The sequence below is a fragment of the Trachypithecus francoisi genome, unplaced genomic scaffold (assembly GCF_009764315.1).
Source record: "Trachypithecus francoisi isolate TF-2019V2 unplaced genomic scaffold, Tfra_2.0 Lachesis_group3, whole genome shotgun sequence".
Classification (NCBI taxonomy): domain Eukaryota; kingdom Metazoa; phylum Chordata; class Mammalia; order Primates; family Cercopithecidae; genus Trachypithecus; species Trachypithecus francoisi.
The window spans coordinates 5,685,657-5,703,576 of NW_022681468.1; the positions used below are offsets into that span (position 1 = coordinate 5,685,657).

Sequence of the window (17,920 nt, forward strand, 5' to 3'; positions counted from 1 at the left end):
CTATAGGTGCAGAGGACGCTCGAGTTATCGGGCCAGGTGACTTACAGCTAGGTCAGCGCATGGTTCATGGCCCGCCATCCATTCTTGGCTTTTCCACATGGTTGACACAAAGACTATGTTTCCTGAAGCTGCCATTGTGTCCAGGAAGTCCTTAGAGGTAGCATTTGGTACTGAAAAAAGTGTTGTCCGTGAATGATTCGTCATAAGTAAAGCGAATCCACCACGAACAACTTCTCTTCAAGTACCACAGAAAAGCAGAGACAAGACAGACAAGGAGTCCCCTTCCACTTCTCCAAGGGGAGTGGCTGCCAACCACCATCCTGTGGACAGAGTGGACACTGAGCATTAGTGAGGCAGCTGACAGGTGTTCTAGGAACACCCTGGAGTTTGGGCAACCCTCCACTCACCTCCCCTGGAGTGGTGCTGGCACAGTCCCCCTTCCCTGGAGTCAAAATTTTGGTCCTGAATCCACACGCACAAGGTTTAGAAATGAGAAGAGGGAGGCCACTTGTCGCAGGCCAGGAGCACTCCACAGTGTGTAGACCCTAGGGTTTCTGAACAGGGCCTTGGACTTCTCAACAGAGCACACTGAGTTATCCATCAAGCACGTCAAGGTGCCAGCCAAGCTCCTGCAGGGCCCACTGAACTGGGGAGGTCCAGAGAGAGCCCTCTTTTGCCACTGCAGGTGCCCCTGGAGAAACTGCCCAGCTCAGACACACCAGCCCCCTGGTGGGTTCCCCATCACTGCCCTGGGTGGATTCTCTATCAATGCCCTTGTGGTCAGAGTGATCTTTCCAACACAGACCATGCATCCCCCCTGCTCACAACCCTTCCAAATCCCCCATCTCACTCAGAATAAAACCTGGAGTCCTGCCTCTCCCAGCTCAGACCCAGTGACTCCCAGCAGCTCGGTTCAATCCCACTGGCCTTCTTGCTTTTTCTTAAAGATGTCAGGGGGCTTTCCATGGGCTTTGCCCTCCTCCTGAAATGCTCCTACCCCAGATCTTCCTCTGGTCCAGCCCACTCCATTCCCACCCACATCCTCAGAGAGAGCTTTCCAGACCCCTGTGTTTAACACAAAGGTCCACCTGCTTTTACCTCTGTCACTGTAACCTGCTTTCCCTTTCTCCATAAAACCTAGCAGTGGACAAAATTACACTTCCTGATTCATGTGTTCTCATCCGTCTCTTCCACCAGAATGTAAAGTCCACGTGAGCAAGAACTTGATTTCATTCTCTGCTCTATGCTGAGGTCCAGAATCACCAAGAATAGAGTGTGCACTCTATCACTGTTTATGGATTGACCAAATCATTCCTTGTTATTTGATCAATTCATGAACCGTGTAGTTACGCTAAAAACAAAAGAATCTGCTTTTTTAAAAAAGAGAAACCCTGATAAACAAAATCATGGTGGCCAAAGCCACCAACCCTCTCAACAGCCATTATGGTCATGGGCAGGACCCAGCTCTGGCAGGAGAGTGAGCTGAGGGAGATGCCTCAAAAACAAAGCTCAGACTACTCAACTAACTCTCCACAAACTCTAAAAGATGTGCATGCCAAGTTTCCCCAGAGGGCAGAGCTGCTTCCAGAAACCCTTCCCCAGCAAGATTTGACACTCAAAAATTCTGCCCTGGAACAAAAGCAATAATGATGACCAATTACCTATCAGTCCGCCCAGCTGATGACAATAACACTACCAAGCCAGCGTGTCTCCAGGGATTCATCTTACCAAGGGTGAAGGTCACTTGGAGCAGGTGACAGATGTCTTGTGTGAATGGGCTTCTCACTGGTCAACCTCCCCCAGTAATGTAGTGCAGACACCAAAGCCCCTTCCAGAAAATCACAGCCTTGGAAGCAACCACCTTCCTCAGAGATTGGACTCTGGTTATGGCTGTGGCACGTGAGGAAGCTCGTGTCCCGCGATGTCCCGCTCACATACATACCTTGGGTGGGAGATGAAGGAAGCCAACACCTCCTGCCTGAAGGCAGGACACTGTCCAGGAAGTCCTCCAAAGCAGTATTTGATACTGAAAAACTGGATGTCCCTGTATGATTCGTCATAAATAAAGCGAACACAGCAGGGATAACCACTCTTCAAGTACCGAAGGCTGACGCTGATGGCCCACGTCTTCACCAGAGTTTACCTTCCTTCTAGCTAGTCTGCCTGAGGATAAATTGAGGACAGAGGGTTAGGAGAGTTGAGGGGTGCACAATGTCAATCAAACCCATGCTTTCCAGTCAACCATGCATTCTTGTCCCTGAAGACGGATGAAGGACAACAGCTCCTTCCAGAAAGCTTCCCCGGCAATATCCACACTCAAAAAAGGCACCAACCCCCCCAACCCTCCCTCATGAGACTCGGCACAAAAAAAAACAAACCCAGCAAGGAGAAGGTCCTTTCAAGTGCCCGATAACAGCATGGCCTAGGAAACCACCACCTCTTCTTCTGAGCTGATGTGGCCTCCAGGAGAAGTCACTGGATAGGTAGGGACTGTGGATCAATTGACATACACCATTTATAAAATGTACATTCTCTGATCAACCATCCATTCCCCTATCACGGACAGTGCCCTGACCCCCAGGTCAGGGTCCTGCCGAGGCACCTCTCCAAGGAGTCTGTCCTGAAAAACAGCAGTCCAATATGATGAGCCACAAACCCAGGCGAGGCCCCACAGTCAGCCTGGACGCTGCTCTGCCCCCGAGGCCTCCAGAGCCTGGAGGCCACTGTGTGTGAGGCTTACTTCTAATGAAGGCACAGGCTCTGCCATGGGCCATCTTTACAAGTATTTTGGGAGGTGCTGACACCAATGCCTCCTTTAATAATTCCTTGGAATTATATCCAGGAAAGAGGTGATGCTGAGTTGCATTTGTAGCAGAGAAAGCATTATAGAAGGAACCTGCCATGGATGAGACCTCTCCAGGTGTGGCAGAGGAGTCCCCCTGCCTCCTCTTGTAGGTAGCCTGGATGCTGAGGGTCAAGGACAGAGAAAGCCTGTGACCTGGCTTGACAATCTGCCCTGTGGCCTCTTGTCCAGCAGTACCTCCCGAACCATGGCCTCGTGCTGATGGCGAGAACATTTCCCTGGAGTTGCCCTCCCTTCTAGGGGGCCCTCACGGGCAGGCTACATGGATCATGAGAATTAATGAGCCATTTAATAGGTAGCATCAATTCAGCCCCCTCTCTGCCTGGGACACAGAATGGGGCTGGGCACTGAAACAGTCTTGCCCAGAAGTTCCCCAAGGACCGGTTGCCTGGGCCAGCGAACACTGGGCATCATCAACAGACCCTTCCCCAGGTACCTTGTGATGGTGCTGACACAGGCCTCCTCTCTGGCGGCGGGACACCTCCACATATTCTCCCACCATGCAGGAATGAGGCCAGTGGTGTGATCTTTGTCATGAAAAATGCAAGAGCGCTCCAGCGGTTCCTCACCAAGCCCCATGCCGCGACATTCACAAGCATGTCGGTATCCCCCGGCCAGAGCCTACATCACTTCTAGGGCTTCTCCTGAGGGTGGAACGAATTCTCCAGGTTAGCGGCACAGGGAATACATTCGTCAACAAAGTTCCTGTCCCTGCGTTACCTCTGTGCACATACCTCAGGCGAAGCTGACAGTTTTCTTACTGTGAAGCTGGCACCTGCAGGGACCCATACGGAACTGACTCCACACAGGGACCCCAGCGCACTGGCCGCCTCAGATAAGACAAAGCATCGAGGCAGAGAGCAGTGGGGCTTTGCAGCCACTCCAGGATGCTGCCCTGCACAGGGACCACATCCTGAAGGGGGCGGGGCTCGGTGCCACCGTCCTCCACTGCATTAGTCCATTTTCAGGCTGCTGATAAAGACATATCCAAGGCAATGTGCAAAAGAAAGAGGTTTGATTGGACTCACAGTTCCATGTGGCTGGGGAAGCCTCGCAGTCATGGTGGAAGGCGAGGAGAAGTCAGTCAGGTCTTACGTGGATGGCAGCAGGCAAACAGAGACCTTGTGCAGGAAACTCCGCCTTACGAAACCATCAGCTCTCGTGAGACCCATTCACTACCCTGAGAAGAGCAGGGGAAACACCCGCTCCCATGACTCCGTCACCTCCCACCAGGACCCTCCCACAACACGAAGGAACTCAAAATGAGATCTGGGTGGAGGCACAGCCAAACCATATCATCCACCAACCCGGGGATCAGGGACAGCCTCCCTTCTCCATCATCAGGGGCCATGCTGGAGTCCATGCTCTCCTCCCAAACTAGGGGCTGCGTGCAGGGAGCCCTCTGAGGCAGCATCACAGAGCCAAAGAGTCATTAGCTGCGTGGTCTCCATCGGGAGGGAGCGAGGGGAATCTGGTACCACGCCAGCGTCTTTGAGTGCCAAGCAGTGGACCAGGAGATCCCACCAGGTCGGCTGGCAGAGCCTCAGGGAAGCTGACCTGAGGAGGAAGTGGCACTGGGCCAGTGACCTGGGTGAGGAGTAGGAACAGAGCCCAAGTCGCCCTGCCCTTCACATACCCACAGAGGCACTGGCCTTTATCCAGGGAGCCACCTTGGCCCAGATCCGACCCTAGAAAACAGGCTGTCCTCAGAGGAGTCCGCATGGAGTCCACATGGAAGAAGTAACCTCTCCTCAAGTGTCCCAGTGCAGTGGTAGACCTTGTCCTCAACCCCAGGGAGCCACCCTGAAAAGCACTGGGTCCAGAGGGTCTGTCCCAGGAAAGGACCTAGCCCTGTGGCTAAGCCACAGGCCCCGGCACTGGGGGAAGGCACAGGTTGGCATTCAAAGAGGAGGGAACCTCACATAACTCGTAAAAACACATCGCATTCACAGCAAACACAGCAAAGCAATCCAGGGCTCTTCCCCCCACCGGCCTCACTTTCAGGAAGCCTCCCTCACACAGCACAGAGCCGGGGTGGGGGCTCTCAGCTCACACAAGGCACACACTCTCACGTCTCCTGTGGGGGCGGCCCTCCGAGGCAGAGTCTGATATTCAAAAAGAGGTTAACCATGTATTATTCATGATGAATGAAGCGAACATAACACGGATAACCTCTCCTCAAATATCCTTGAATAGTTCTGAAACGAAAACCATGGCCTCTTCCCCACCGTTGTCTTTGCTTCCAGAAGATTCTTCTCAGAATGAGCTGAATCCCAGGGTTGCAGCAGGGGCAGGGAGAGGTGTTCACATCCTGCAAAGAAAGCACACATGCTGGCATCAACCTTCCATTCCCGTACCTGAGTCTCAGGGCCCAGGCAGCCCTGGCACCAAAGTCCAAACCCTGAAATTGGAACCATGCTCAGAAAGACTTCTAAGGAAGGTTCCATTAAAGATATATAAAAGCTTCCTCCAGGGATTCCTGAAAGACAGGATTTGATGGCGAGAATCCACCAGAATGCATGTCAGAGATAAGCAAAGCCATCATGAAGAATTCTGCTTCCAACAAAATGGGGTGTCACTGATCCCTGAAGACAGGGTCCCTACCGCAGAGATGGTCTCAGTTCCTGGAATTTCCTCCCGAGGACTGCTTGGAAACGAAGGGTCACAGAATTCCAGAGCCCAGGACATCAATAATGAATAAGCATGCCGTTGACCCCCACCCGACAATCTTGCAGCAGCTTGACACCGGCGGCCCCTCCCTGAAGCAGGTCTTGCATCTGGGAAGCCCTTTGAGGCATGATTTGATTTAAAGAAAAGTAATCTTGTGATATTTATGCATGTGAAGGTGAACCCTTGTTCACAAACCAAAGCATGGTACATTGCTTCTGGGCCGTTCTCCCATGACGGACAGTATACGGCATGTGGGGAGACAGGGGACGCACATCACAGGGAAAGCACCTGGTCTCCAGCCCTGAACCGCTGCACGTGTTGTCCACAGACCGGCGGCATTAGCATCACTTGAGAACTTGCTAAAAATGCAGAATCTTGGTCCCTGAATCAGAATCTGCTTTTTAACAAGATCCCTAGGTGATGAAAATCTTAGGAGCATTTTTAAAGTTTGAGAAACACTACTGTAGCCAACAATTCATACACACACACACACACACACACACACACACACACACACACCAGAGGTGCTGTCGAACACAACATCTTATTCCATGAGAGTCTGTCTGAGATGGGGTGGTTCCCAAGGAAGACACGAAGCCATGCCACGTCCACCAAGAATAATCCAAACACCCAACAGGCAGCTGCTTAGGAGCTGCCAAAAAGTAGTAGTAGTAACAGGAAATGTACTGAGTTTTTACTAATGTTTGCATTCCCTACAGGAAAGTGTTCATGCTCAGAATGAAGGCTAAAGATAGGAGTGGCTGGACCCAGATGCCCCGGTCCACCATCTATCTAGAGAGATGCTTGACCCTGGCATCTCTCCAAGGAATTCCTCGTAGTTAAGATTTAACAACAAGAAGAGAAAGAGAGATGAAATAATTGTGAACATCTTCCAATAAAACAATATGGCACCAAACCCCTAAATGGCATCTCCATCCCAAAGCTAGCATTTGTCCAAGGAAATCACACTGGTGGCTTGCATTCTGAGATCACTGGATTCCTTATTATAAATCATCGACACAGTCACACTCCATGGTGGGGCAGGCACCGATGTCCCCTCGCTGAAGTCAGCACTGTGCTTTCGAAAACTTCTGAAGCAAATTTGGATACTAAAACAATGGTTGTCCGATATTAATCATCATAAATATAGAGACCATACTACGGACAGCCATTCTTTAAGCACCAAAGAACTGTGCCATCAAGAAGAGCTGGGCATCTTCTCCAAAGTTGGTGTCTCTTCCAGAAAGTTCTTCTCAGGTAGTCCAAACAATGAGGATTAGCAGGTCAGCTTCACACATTGAGAGTCAAGCCCATGCCTTGGGGGTCACACTCTCGGGCAGGGGAAGGGGGTCTGGCCCCAGTGATCTGTCTCTAAGGTTTGCTTCATGTCCAAGAAGTGCCTCCAAGAGGCAGGATTTGATAAGTCACTTAAATGCTGGGTCACCCACAACACACACCCATGGCCAATGCAAATCCCTGGCAGCACCAAGGAGTCCCATGGCCCCTTGCCAAGCATGGCCCCGCCTCCAGGGTTCTGAGGTTAGGGTACAAGAGTCCCCACCACAAACCAACTGCATGCACCCTCATCCCCACCCAGGCGTGAGCCCCCTGGGAAGGGCTGATGCGTACATCCTTTACAGAACTTGTCGTGGCATCCAGGAAGTCTGCCGAAGCAGGATTTGATACTCAAAAAGAAATTGTCCTTGTATGATTCATCATAAATAAAGCGAACACACCAAGGATAATTTCTCCTCAAGTATGAAACAGCAGCACGGACAGGAACACCACCACCTCCAGGTCTTTGGCTCAAGGTTGGATGGTGACTGCTACCTGGCAAACCCAGTCACGCACGCGCTCATGCACACACACCACGCACATACAGGCATGCACAATGCATGCACCATGTTTGACCTCTCTTTAAGCACCAGGGAAGCAAGATGCCATAGAATTCTCACTCGGTTTGGCATTCTCTCTCAAGAGTTTGCTTCAAAGTGTGGATAGTGGCTGAGGTCAAGAATCCAGGGACTGTCACTCTTAAGTGGAGCAAATGTTCTCGGCACCCCTGCTGACCCCTACTGCATGTGGCATTGTGTTTCGAAAGTATCGTGAGAATGGCTTAGTTGCCAAGCATCAAGAGTGTCACTAGCCCCCACTGTAAACACCGTGTGTGCTCTGGGCTTCATAGTCCGTTCCATACCCGACAAAGGACTTGACTTCCATGTCTTGACATTGTTCCAAAAACCCACAGAGAGATTTTAGTCATAAGACCACCACCACCACCCCCAGTGACAGTTTCACAGCACACAAGGGTCCTGGCTACCACCTACGAAGTGTTTGACCACCGGGCTCTGCTCTGAGCCGTGTACAAGTCTTAACTCATTCAGCCCCAGCAGCCCCACGAAGTAGACGCCGATGTGATTCCCATTTGACATGTGAGACAACGGGCACAGCACGATGAGATCCTTGCCCAAAGTTGGACGGTTAGTAAATGTCAGAGGTGGGATCCAAACACAGGAAATCGAGCTCCAGAGTCTGCGCTCTTGATACTGAAAAAGTGGATGACCCTGTACGATTCGACATGAGCAAAACGAACAGGACAGGGATAACCACTCTCCAAGTACCAAAGGTTAGCACGGAAAAGAAAGCCACTGCCTTGGGTGGACTTGGTATGTCTTCAAGGCGCGGTCCTGGGGATGAATTAGATGCTGAGGGTTAGTGGACCAGGTCACATACCCCAAGCAGAACATGCACACTCACGTACCAAGTAACAGCAGGGACCACAAAGCCACTGACCCACACCAGCGCCACCCCAGCCATCAGCCCAGGCTGGTGACTGCCCGCTCAGGAAGCAGGGACCCAGACCACACACATTGTGCATGCTTTTGGCCCCGCCCACACTGCACCAGGAGAGGGGATGTCCCAGAGGCCACTGCCTTCCCTAAAGTCATCCATGTGCCCGTGAAGTCCTCTCTGTGAAGTGGGGACCCGTGAGCGATTTGCCACACACAAAACGGATACACACGGTCATGCACACACATACCGCATCCCTTGCTGAGTGTGGACTGGGTCCAAGACAAGGTTTGATACTCACAGAGAGCTTGCCCTTGTATATTCCATGTCAATAAACCGAATATACAAAGGGCAACCTCGCTTTAAGTACCAAACAATAGCACTGGGCAGGTTCCTCACTATCATTCACAGAGCCGGCCTCGTCTCCCGGGGTTCATCCTGGGGGAGGAGGGGGTGGGAGATGCGGGATCAGCAGACCAGGTGGCAAACACCACCTGCCAGCCGTGTGCCCATAGGTCAGCTCTCCATCCCAAAGAAGCCGGAAGGGGCAGATGCCAGCACCCCTTCACCGGAATCAGCCTCATTTCCAGGTATCACTCCAGATTAGGACTTGTTCCTGAAAAGGAGATCCACCCCATGGGCCTTCCTGGGCACACACAGAGCTCAGCTTCTCCCTTTCTACAGGAACTCCCTGGGCTGGGACCACCATCTCCTTCCCAGTGTGGGCACCTCTCCAGGAAGTCTTCCTAGGGATGCACTCAGCACCGAGGTCCCAGGTACTGGATGAATTTACACCTTAGACAAAGCAAAGGCCCTGTGGTCACCATTCCTTCATCCATCTCACAGAGCCGTTAACACCAGTGTCATTCTCCATGGCAGCCCTTGCCCCATCCCTGCCAGAGGCTGGCATCGTGTCCATGAAGCCAGGCTAAGAAAGAGCTCATGGTCAACAGTAGTCAAACCCCACATACCCCCGAGTAACTTAGGAAGCAGACCCACAGCCCATTCCCCACAGTGCCTCTCCCTCAAGAAGGGGAGAGGAGCAGGAGCTGCCGGTCCAGGTGGCAGGTTGTGTGACTCATTACCCAGGCTGGCGCTCACCTCTCTTCACCAGGACGTTCACTTTCCTTGAGCTGAGGATGCAGCAAATGCCCTTCCTGAAGCTGGCTTCGGGTCCACATGACCCCCATGGCAGTCGGGGTGTAAAAAGCTGGCAGTCACATGGCCCAAGGAGTGTCTCCACAAACACAGAACCAGAGTCCCATTCTCAGGCCGCCATCCTAGGTGTGAGCAGAAAGCCAGCAGTCAGAGGCGGGGCACAGACATCGAGGCAGAAGCAGGCGCCCTCTGACCTCCCACATTCACGCACCTGGTGCGGGGCTGACAGCTCCCACAGCTCATCCCCAGAGCTGCCTTCATGGGCAATCACAAACGACAAATAGAAACAAACCACTCTTGCGGATTCAGCCTGGGGACTGCAAGCTGGATCATGAACACCCAAGCATCCAAAAAAAAAAAAACAAACAAAAAACGCTGATGAGCACACCTCAGCCCCTTCCCCAAGGTCAATACCACCTCTAGAAAGCCCTCCTGGGCTGGCCTACCAGGCTCGAAAACAGCATAGACAGAGCCAGTGCTCCGTGGTCCACCATCACTCCTGTCTGTGTTCCCCTTGAAATGATCCAACATCCAGGTCTCCCTTATAAGGCTGATACTGGGAACAGGGAGCCTTCTGGGTATGACTCGGTACCAAGAAGAGGCAGATTGATGTGTGATTTATCCTTAAAAAAGCAAACCACCATTAAACTCAGTGCACACAAAAAGGAATCCCCTCTTCCACTGCCTCCAGGGAGTCCACAGGAAGAACCAGCACAGAGGGCAAAGGCAGAACCCAAGGGCCAGGATCACAGCCAAGCTCACATTCCCAGACAGGGAAGCCAGGCCGTACCTGACAGGGGCTGACATCCACAGTTTTGTCCTGGAAACAGCAGGGTCTGAGCGTCTTCCCCGACAGAGTTTGATACGCAAATAAGAGTCTCCCCCTGTATATTCACCATTAATCAAGTGAACATACAAAGGGTATCCTCTCTTCAAGTACCAAAGAGCAGCTCGAAGAGCAGGTGAGGACCACGCCAGGTCTTCGATGGAGTGGACACCTCCTCCTGTGAGGCCTGAGACCAAGGGGGAGGGGCCAGGTGACAAGCCTCATCTGGCTGACCCTGGAGCTGGGCCTGCACCTTGCAGGTTGTGGCATGGCCCTGAAAGGTGGCACATCCAGGACTCCCTGCAGCGAGATTGGCTTCTAAACGAGGGAACAGGTGGGCATGACTATCCATGTACTCAGCATGCATGGGTGAACCTGCTTCACATACCCACAAGCTACATGGACAATGGAACCATCACCTTTCTCCAAAGGGGCATGGGGTGTGAAGGCTCAGCCCCGGAAGACAGGGACTCATCAGAGAACAGGGCACCTGCAGGCATTCTCAGAGCTGGAGAGTGCTGAGACACTGTCCCCTCCTCTGAGGCTGGCTGTCCTAGAGATGACCAGATCCAAGAATGTGTCACCTATACCTGCCTCAAAACAAACAAAAAGGGCCCCAGCATCAGACACTGGGGACAAAGGAGTCCTGAAGACCAGACACACCTGCCCAAGGCACACTCAGGTGCAATCCACTGGACAATGTGCTCCAAGGACTGGTCACTGGAGTCCAGCAACAGTCCCAGAGGGCACAGGCAGGCTCAGGGAGCTCCACCAGTCACTTGCCTTAGAACAGCCTGACATCCATGTGCTTCCCTCAAGGCTGACACTCTCTCAAGGACGAAGCCCACCAGGGAGTAGCAGGTCAGGGGAGTAGCAGATGAGCAGCAGCATCGGCTCCGTGCTCCACCATCCACCACCCATTCATGTGTCCAGAGAGGTGCGAGGTTAGTGCCGGAAGCAGGAAGCCTTCTGGGTATGACTTCGTATGGAGAAGAGGCAGATCCGTGTGATTTATCCCTAAAAAAGCAAACCACCATTAAACTCGGTGCACACAAAAAGGACCCTCCTCTCCCACTGCCTCCAGGGAGCCCACAGGAAGAACCAGCACAGAGGGCAAAGGCAAAACCCAAGGGCCAGGATCACAGCCAAGCTCACGTTCCCAGACAGGGAAGCCAGGCCGTACCTGAGACGGGCTGACATCTGCGGCTTTGTCCTGGAGATAGCAGGGTCTGAGCGTCTTCCCCGACAGAGTTTGATACGCAAATAAGAGTCTCCCCCTGTATATTCACCATTAATCAAGTGAACATACAAAGGGTATCCTCTCTTCAAGTACCAAAGAGCAGCTCGAAGAGCAGGTGAGGACCACGCCAGGTCTTCGCTGGAGCGGACATCTCCTCCTGCGAGGCCTGAGACCAAGGGGGAGGGGCTAGGTGACAAGCCTCATCTGGCTGTCCCTGGAGCTGGGCCTGCCATACAGTTGACTTTACTTCCCAGCATCTCTTCAAGACAGGATTGGTTACCAAAAGACAGGCAATCCTGTACCATTTGAAGTAATGTAAATGTAAAATGGCTGAAATCCCTTTAGGGCCTGCAAAAATATCCTGGGAGAAGAACCTCTGCCTCTGCCCAAAGCCACTGCCTCCAGGAAGCCCTCCTGGTGAACACTGGCTAAGGGAGGTTAGAAGATGCAGTAACATGCATCATTAAAGAAAAAAGAGAAACAGAAATCCAACACACTCCATTTGCAAATCACAAAGCAGCACTATGACAAGTGTCCCTTCTCCTGAATCTGGCATTGTACTCAGAAAGCCATCTGAGCAGTTAGTTGTTACTCAAAAGTATTCATCTCGGGCAAGATTCATCAAAGGAAAATGAGATTCTCATGGGCCAACTGTCTCTGAATAAACAGATACAAACATCAGGAATCCAAGGGTCTTTCCATTGGCAAGAATCCCTAAAGGACACCTATGGACTAAGAGAGCAGTGGGGCTTAGAGGTCCCAGTAGCAAGTGCTGTAGCCACACTGGGTGCTCTGGGGCCTCCTTCCTGTGGACTGGCCTTCCCTCAAGTGGACAGTGAGGTCCAAAAGTCACTCTAAGGATGGGCTAGGTATGGAGAGTGGGTAGACCAGATGACCCACATCTGCATTAGACATTGACTTTGCTCATGGTCATTCTTTCATGTATCTGGGAGATGCATTGACCAGGAGACCTCTTCCCAGAGGCTGGCATCATGCTGGGCAGTCCTGCCACAGTAGCAGCCCATGGATGCTTTGTGATGAGCAGGGCCCATCAAGGGAGGCCCTTTGTTCTTTCTTTTTTTTAAAACTTATTTTTTTGAGACAGGGGTCTCTTTCAGCCAGGCTGAAGTGCAATGGCACAATCTTGGCTCACTGCAATCTCCCAACTCCCAGGCTCAAGTGATCCTCCAGCCTCAGCCTCCTAAGTACTGGGACCACAGGCACACACCATGACGCCCAGCTAATTTTTGTATTTTTTGCAGAGATGGGTTTTTGCCAAGTTGCCCAGGCTAGTTTTGAACTCCTGAGCTTAAGCCATCCACCATCTCAGCCTCCCAAAGGGCTGGGATTACAAGCGTGAACCACCATGCCCGGCCAAGGGAGGCCCTTTTTTTTCTAAGCAGAACAGGTGCTCTGAAAAGAAAACCTTCTATCATCTCCAAAGCCAGCATCTCTTCCAGAAAGTTCTTGGAAGGACGCATGAGATGAAGAGGGTCAGAGAACCAGGTCACAAACAGCAAGACAGAGGCACATGCCTTGTGGTCAACCATCCACACCCCAGGGCTATCCTGGCCATCTAACAGATTGCTGGAGTCAGCCTTGTTCCCAAGAAGGCTTCCCAGGTAGGATTTGCTCCCTAGAGAGAGTCTGCCGTTGTATAATCATTGCAAGTAAACCAAAAGCAGGAAGGATTACCTCTCTTCAAGTAGCAAATGATGGCAGTGACAGGAAGGCCATTTTCACTGTGACTAAGTTGCCACCAGCTCCAGGAGCAAGCCTGAGAGACACACATGGGACCTGCATGGTGAAAGCAGCACACTGAGGTGTGAAGCGCAGGCCTGCAGGTGAATCATAAGTCTATTCCTTCCATAGCCCCTGAAGCAGTGCTCCTTCCTGAAATTGACAGCCCACTCAGGTATTCTCTAAGGTACGACTAGTCACAGAAAAAGAGGTTCATTCCAGAAAATGCATTGCAATCATGGTAAACACACAGAGAACAAACTTCGTTCAAGGTCAATGAGGCAATACTGAGAACACAGCCTTGTAACAACACATTATGCGCGCGCCCAGGGCAGTGAGCAAACAGCAGAGAAGCTGACGGCGTATTTCACACAAAGTACAATTCTGTATCTGTCCGTCCTGTACCCGAGAGGGGTACAGATGGCATCCCTTCTTCCATGGCGACTTCACGTCCTCCGAGGTTTTCAAAGCAGCATTTGATACTGAAAACGTGGATTTTCCTCTATGATTAATCATAAATAATGTACTCATAGAAGGAGAATCTACCTTTTAAATACCAAAGAAGGATTCCATCCAGGAAAACGTGCACCTGTGCTTGAGTCATCAGAAAAGAAAGTCACATGAGGCAGACGAGCTTCCATGGAAACACTGGCACCACAAGACCCACAATTTAATCTTCACCAAGTCGGCATCTCAAGATGGTTCTCAGGCGCACCCCATTCATTCAGATACGACGCGCGGCCCACCATCTTTGCACCTAATCAGGCCCTACGGTCTCTTCCAGAAGCATTTCCAAAGCAGCATTTGATACTGAAAACATGGATTTTCCTCTATGATTAACCAGGAATCACGTAAACATAGAAGGAATATCCACGTTTTAAATACCAAAGAAGGACTGGGCTCTGGAAAGGACAAATCTGAACGCAGTTCATGGAAACAGGAAGCAAGACAGCAACGCAACCGTTTTTAGTCCCATGGCGTAGCCGTGACAACACACCACAGCCTGTGTGCCGAGCTGGCTCCTCCGCGAAAGGGGGCTTCTAAAGGTGATGGTCAGCAGACATATGGCACGAACTCAGCACATGTTCTGCGGCCCACCATCTTTCCACTTACCCTGGAGGGCTCAGCCCCACCTCACGTCCCTGCTGGTGGCTTCCGTCCAGCCATGATCCCAAGGCAGCATTTGATACTGAAAACGTGGATTTTCCTCTATGATTAACCATCAAACACGTAACCATAGAAGGAAAATCTACCTTTTAAATACCAAAGAAGGTTTCATCCCAGAAAGCACGAACCTAAGTACAATCCGTCAAACACAAAAGTAGCACAACACAGAGGAGAGCATTCGGCCTCATGGATAAGCGACAGAGCCCAGCCGCTTGGCTGAGCGGGCAGCTTGCGACAGGGGTCTTCTCAGGATGGGCGGGTGGTCCGCAGACATATGGCACGAATTCAGCACATGTTCTGGGGTCCACCGACTTTCCACTTACCCTGGATTTGGGGGGGGACTTTATTGTCTCTTCCCTGATGGTGGTTTCAGTCCAGGAATGTTTCCAAGCAGCATTTGATACTGAAAACGTGGAATTTCCTCTATGTTTAACCATAAATAACATAAACATAGAAGGAATATCCACCTTTTAAATACCAAAGAAGGATTGAGTCCTGGAAAGCATGAACCTAAGCACAATCGATCAAGATGAGAGACAGCACAGGGCAGGTGCAGTCGGCAGGGGCCTCCCGGGCTAGCAGCAGTGACGTGGGCCCTGCGGAGGACACATGTCTGGGGACAGACCTTGCTAACAAGAGCTTAGGTTCTGGGAGTCACCTTCCATCACTCTCTGCATGGGGCCGGGCGCTAACCTTCCTCTCAGAAATGTTCAGAAATGTTTTAAAAGTGGCCTTAGATACTGACCATGTGGATTTTCCTCTATGATTAACCATAAATCCTGTAAGCATAGAAGGAACATCCACCTTCTAGATGCAAAAAGTTGGAACAGCCCTGGAGAACACAAACCCAAACAGGACTCATCAAAGAGAGAAGGTAACGGAAGCAGGTGAGCGCTTTGAGTCCCACGTGGGAAGCGCGGGGCCCACCCCCGCCTCTTCACGTCCAGAGATGGAACTCCCACGGAGGCACGCGTAGGTTTGGGGTCTGCCCTGCTGTCACTCGTCTGGGTGGGGGTGACCCTAAGGTCTCTTCCCTAATGGAGATTTCATGGTCAAGAGTGTTTCCAAAGTAGCATTTAATTCTGGAAAACAAAAAAACAAAAAAAAGTGAATGTTCATCAAAAGTTTGCCATAAGTAAAGCAGGCGAAGGAGGGATTCCATGCTTTAAACTCCAAAAATATAAAAAACAAAAAGAAAATAAGCCTGTCAGGTTCCTAAAGTCAGCATTGCCTCCACGAAGCCCTCCCAAAGCACCTAATGACCAATGTCACGTAACTGTGGGCTGGAGCGCACTTCACATACCTTGGAGGGAGAAGGATACCCAAGAATCTTCCAGAAAGTGAGGCTTGTGTCCAGAAAGTGAAGCCTGTGTCCAGAAAGTTTCAATCGGCAGGACTGGTCATGTCAGTGTGACAGACTGAGGAATAGGCAAACAGGTCAAAAACAATGTCTCTTTAAATATAACCGAGAGGCAGCAAAACATGATGCTCACCAGCCCCTACCACCACCACCCTCTACAAACAATGATCGCAGCTTCCAGAAAAATCATTTTTGGGGTGGACTGGATGCAGAGGCTTACTAAAAGAGTGACAACACATGCCTCCCAGAGTTAAAAATAAAGGATCAGTAATCCCAGACTCAAACCCTATCCCGCAAGGGTGCCATCACTCCAGGAAGTGTCCCTAAAATGGCTTCAGTACTGAGGATCGGGTCACATTCTCCACAGGCAAAGCGTATGCTCCATGTCCAACCCTCCATTCACATTCCACAAACCGACAACCTACACCCATCTCACTTCTCTAAAGCTGGAATTGGTTCAAAACAGTCTTGTACTTAAAAACCACTACCTCTCACACATGCAGAGTTAGGCGTTCCTCCTACTGGCAAATGGATTAGAGAGCGGACTAGATAACACCCATTGTCTGCAATTCGCCAGTCCCTCCCCTGCAGCCACAGCTTGTTGAGGAAGCAAGTCTGATTCCCCGAAGCCGCAAAGCACAATTTGGCATAAATAAAGCAAATCTACATGGACAAGCATTCTGCCCGTACCAGCCAGAGCAAGGCCGCTTCCCCCAGGTCACAGCTGCCTCCAGGAGGCCCTGTTGAGGATCAATGGCTGGTTAGGGAATCAAACGGTCTGAGTCATAAACATGTATTCTCTGTGGCCAGACATCATTCATGTCCCCAGGAGTGGGTCTTGCCAGGATGGTCCTGAAGAGGGGGGACATGGAATTGAGGAACAGCTGCTGGCTGGGCGTGGGGGTCTTATTTTGGTAACTGAAATACCAGCAGCCTGGAAGAGCTGGGATAGGTCTAATAATCAGCCAAGGAACTCTTCTTCCTGTGAGTTGGGAGAAAGGTCAGCCCACAGGCTGTCTCTTCCGAGGTGCTGGCATCCCTCCCTGAGGGGCCTGGCTAGGGCACCCAGGCTAGTGAACTAACACATCCGTGTCGGCCTCGGGCCTCAGCTCTAGGTGCAGCTGACTCCCCAGGCCCTGCTGGGGGATCTGGCTGCAGCAACCCTGCTCAGGACAGGACTTGTCCTTCATTGGATACGCCCCAATTGTTTTCTTCTGCTGTTTTCACCTGCCCCCTCCCCACTTCCTCCTGGAATGGGCTTCCCTGATGGTACTTCCTCCGTGATTAACCATAAATCCTGTAAGCATAGGAGGAACATTCACCTTTTAGATGCAAAACGTTGCTGGCCGGACGCGGTGGCTGACGCCTATAATCCCAGAACTTTGGGAAGCCGAGGTGGACGGATCACCTGAGGTCAGGAGTTCAAAACCAACCTGGCCAACATGGTAAAACCCTGTCTCTACTAAAAATACAAAAATTAGCCAAGCACAGTGGTGGGTGCCTGTAATCCCAGCACTTTGGGAGGCCGAGGTGGGCAGATCACGCGGTCAGGAGATCGAGACCATCCCGGCTAACACGGTGAAACCCCATCTCTGCTAAAAAGACAAAAAATTAGCCAGGCGTGGTGGCGGACGCCTGTAGTCCCAGTTACTCAGGAGGCTGAGGCCGGAGAATGGCATGAACCCGGGAGGCGGAGCTTGCAGTGAGCCGAGATCATGCCAGTGCACTCCAGCCTGGGCAATAGTGTCAGGCTCCGTCTCAAAAAAAAAAAAATTCAGTGTGTCTCCCATGTAGTCATGAAAATTCCCATCCGCCTCACTCATTTGCCATTTTTTTTTCCGTTGTATACCTATGTCTTCCCTATTCTTTAGAGTTAAAGCTTTGGTAATCAAGAGACGAGATAGTGTATAGTTTGACATTCTTCTAAAAATCTGAAAACTGTGCTACATATGGTTTTGTTCACATTTCTTGGTCCATTTCTTAATAAGAAATTAGTGGTGTAGGACCTACATTTGTACGTGTAGATTTACCTTAGGAAACAGGATTACATGGTGATTCATTCAATAAATTCTCAGTTCTCAAAAGAAAACACAAATAAAGGAAAAT

The 17,920-nt window shown here is 51.1% G+C and overlaps 1 long non-coding RNA gene across 1 annotated transcript; it reads right to left on the reverse strand.

Moving 5' to 3' along the window:
* Positions 1-2,773: 2,773 nt before the first annotated feature.
* On the reverse strand, positions 2,774-9,452 carry LOC117071271. The gene is made up of 3 exons (XR_004432219.1): positions 9,425-9,452; positions 3,300-3,507; positions 2,774-2,967 (listed from the first exon to the last, which is right to left on the reverse strand). It is a non-coding gene; the product is annotated as an uncharacterized LOC117071271 (long non-coding RNA).
* Positions 9,453-17,920: the final 8,468 nt, after the last annotated feature.